Genomic DNA, 3,734 nt, shown 5'->3' on the forward strand with positions numbered 1-3,734 from the left:
TGAAGATCATGCTTTCCGACGGCAGTGGAGTTTTTCAGCAAGATAATGCGCCATGTCACAATGCCAGGAGTGTGATGGAGTGGTTCGAGGAACACATCGGAGAGTTCCAGTTGATGTTCTGGCCCCCTAACTCACCAGATCTGAACCCGATCGAAAAGATTTGGCATGTGATTGAATGTGGCGCTAGAGCTCATCGCCGCCTCCCGTAAATTTACGGAAACTGGTTACTGCTGTGTGCAGACGTGATGCCGACTCGTCCTACAACCTACCAAGGCGTCACTGCTTCCATGCTAGGACGCGTCGCCAAAGGTGCACATGCCGGCTATTAGGTAGGTAGCCATCCTGTTCTGGCTCATCAGTGCATTAGAAACTACCTCCAAATAAAGATGTGTTACATCATTTCAACATCTGCGTTGCTTTGTAGTTCTGACACATAAACATTGAGAAATCATACAAAGCAGTTACTCTCATGCCTACAAGGGATGAAGCAAAATTGCTTCCAGTGCCACACGTTGCAAGCGTCCAATCAACGCCTTCCTGTATTGTGACCTATTTATTTCGTTCATTACACAATTCTGGCACATGAAACGTACGAGAAGGATACCCTACAGTGATTTAACACAAATTTAGGCTTGCTTGTGACATATCCATGTTCAATCTCAAAGTTGAATTTCAGTGAATTTCAGTGTCCCAGATAAGGGCTATGTCGTAGAACAAACACAGATGAGAAGGAGAAAAAAAAGAACAGTATACCACAAGGTTTTGTGGAGCTAGGTCTGGATGAATAATGTGCAGAATGACAACTTCAAACATTTATTAATTAAAAGCATGCAATTTGGTAATAAAAGAATTTTTAATAAGATTTATCTGACGAGGAAATCGGTCAAAAATTTACAATAAAAACATACAATATGGCGTTATTTCATAGTCACCTTGTATTGAAACACGAATGGGGCAACATGAGCACTGGACATATATGTAATACATCGCTAATGTTTTAAATCATGCAACTATAACGACATTCTACTTCAGTATGTACACGACAATAAGGGTGTTTTAGCTCAACAGATTATGACCATGCGTAATGCCTGGTGGCTGATACACCCTGAATTAAGTAACAGTTTATATTGATCTGAAGGTGGTTCATCAGTGAACTGAAATTACAGTGCTTACAGGCTGAGCCTCAGCTTCGACACTGGTCGTTTCTCGCGTAACTACACTACTGGCCATTAAAATTGCTACACCAAGAAGAAATGCAGATGATAAACGGGTATTCATTGGACAAATATATTATACTAGAACTGACATGTGATAACTTTTTCACCCAATTTGGGTGCATAGATCCTGAGAAATCAGTACCCAGAACAACCTCCTCCGGCCGTAATAACGGCCTTCATACGCCTGGGCATTTAGTCAAACACAGCTTGGATGGCGTGTACAGGTACAGCTGCCCATGCAGCTTCAACACGATACCACAGTTCATCAAGAGTAGTGACTGGCGTATTGTGACGAGCCCGTTGCTCGGCCACCATTGACCAGACGTTTTCAATTGGTGAGAGATCTGGAGAATGTGCTGGCAAGGGCAGCAGTCGAACATTTTCTGTGTCCAGAAAGGCCCGTAAAGGACCTGCAACATGTGGTCGTGCATTATCCTGCTGAAATGTAGGGTTTCGCAGGGATCGAATGAAGGGTAGAGCCACGGGTCGTAACACATCTGAAATGTAACGTCCACTGTTCAAAGTGCCGTCATTGCGAACAAGAGGTGACCGTGACGTGTAACCAATGGCATCCAATACCACCACGCCGGGTGATACGCCAGTATGGCGATGACGAATACACGCTTCCAATGTGCGTTCACCACGATGTCGCCAAACACGGATGTGACCATCATGATGCTGTAAACAGAACCTGGATTCATCTGAAAAAATGATATTTTGCCATTCGTGCACTCAGGTTCGTCGTTGAGTACACCATCGCAGGCGCTCCTGTCTGCACGATCCGTTACAACCATGCGGATAAGATGCCTGTCATCTCGACTGCTAGTGATACGAGGCCGTTGGAATCCAGCACGGCGTTCCGTATAACCCTCCTGAACCCATCGGTTCCATATTCTGCTAACAGTCATTGGATCTCGACCAACGCGAGCAGCAATGTCGCGATACGATAAACCGCAATCGCGATAGGCTACAATCCGACCATTATCAAAGTCGGAAACGTGATGGTACGCATTTCTCCTCCTTACACGAGGCATCACAACAACGTTTCACCAGGCAACGCTGGTCAACTGGTGTTTGTGTATGAGAAATCGATTTGAAACGTTCCTCATGTCAGCACGTTGTAGGTGTCGCCACCGGCGCCAACGTTGTGTGAATGCTCCGAAAAGCTAATCATTTGCATATCACAGCATCTTCTTCCTGTCGGTTAAATTTCGCGTCTGTAGCACGTCATCTTCGTGGTGTAGCAATTTTAATGGCCAGTAGTGTAGTTAGATAACAGGGCTTGTATTTATGAACATATTGTCACTGTGTGGAGTTGGCGTTAACGTAGAAGGTTACCAAGTCTAAGAAGTTGTACAGTTGCATAACTTTGCCGTTTAATGTTTAGTGTACTGACTCATGTAATATTACGGATCATAGTGGTGTCCAGGCACAATATGGTGAAATTTTATGATTGTATTTGAGAAATATTTTTTAATTGTTACAGTCTTGTTTTATATTTATCGGGTTGCCGAGATATTTTGGAAGAAAACTGGAAATGCTTACGATAGTGACGTGCTGATAAAATCTTTATTACCGTAATTTGAAGAATAGCTTTGAGTAACACGGAATCGTGGCGATACTGGACGAAATATAACAGCCACTGGTAAAAAAACAGCATGATAAGAGCTGTAATCGTTATCTGATCAATGCTAATGTTTATCATTTTACAGATGAGCACAGTTATTTCTGTGTGTAATGTGTTAGAGTTTCCAGTGCAGAAATTAAGAACTGACGTTTGCATCATGTGAACGCACTTCGTCTAAGTAGCTTCCAAAGCAAGTTGTCGTACTTTGTTATCTGTACAAATCCTGTGCTCATTTCTTTCTTTCGTAAAATTATTTTACTAACTAGTTGTATAAAACGCGTGGACAAAAATCGCAAAAAGATCGCACAAATTCCTTTGTTGAAAACCAGTTTCAGGTCACTGATGACGCTCGTGTCATCCACCACAGCATCAGAGTTAATTTCAAGTCAGAAAATGCTGGCCGGCAATGCGGAGTCCAGTCCAGCGCCCCTCAACCGCCAGCTGCAGCAGCCGTGGGCAAGGCGGAGCACAACCGAGTCACACTACCTGCAGCTGCGCCTGCTTATTCAGCCAGTTGCTTGCGAGTCCTTGCGGAACCAGGCTGCTTCCCAGCTCACAACGTACTGTTCATTTCTCCCCGCTCCGGCACACCTTCGAAGAGCGGCCTACAGGTCGCGTCACCATCCCAGCCAAAGATCCTCACGGAAACCTGAATGTGCCGCCAAGCCGCACAACAGTTACGCTGAACAATGGCGAGCACTGGCGGCTGCCTATAGGTGCTCCATTTGCATCGCTGATACCGATATTCGGCTGTCCTGCTATCTCTGACTGCTCCCCCGGCGGGTTTTCTGGGTGAACGTGTGACGAGTGAGTCTCCGGTCGGCGTTCAAAGAGCCAACTTGTGTTGAAAACAAGCCTGCGCCCCTAACCGTGGTGCATGGGCCTCGCCG

This window comes from Schistocerca serialis, chromosome 8 (assembly GCF_023864345.2).
Source record: "Schistocerca serialis cubense isolate TAMUIC-IGC-003099 chromosome 8, iqSchSeri2.2, whole genome shotgun sequence".
Classification (NCBI taxonomy): domain Eukaryota; kingdom Metazoa; phylum Arthropoda; class Insecta; order Orthoptera; family Acrididae; genus Schistocerca; species Schistocerca serialis.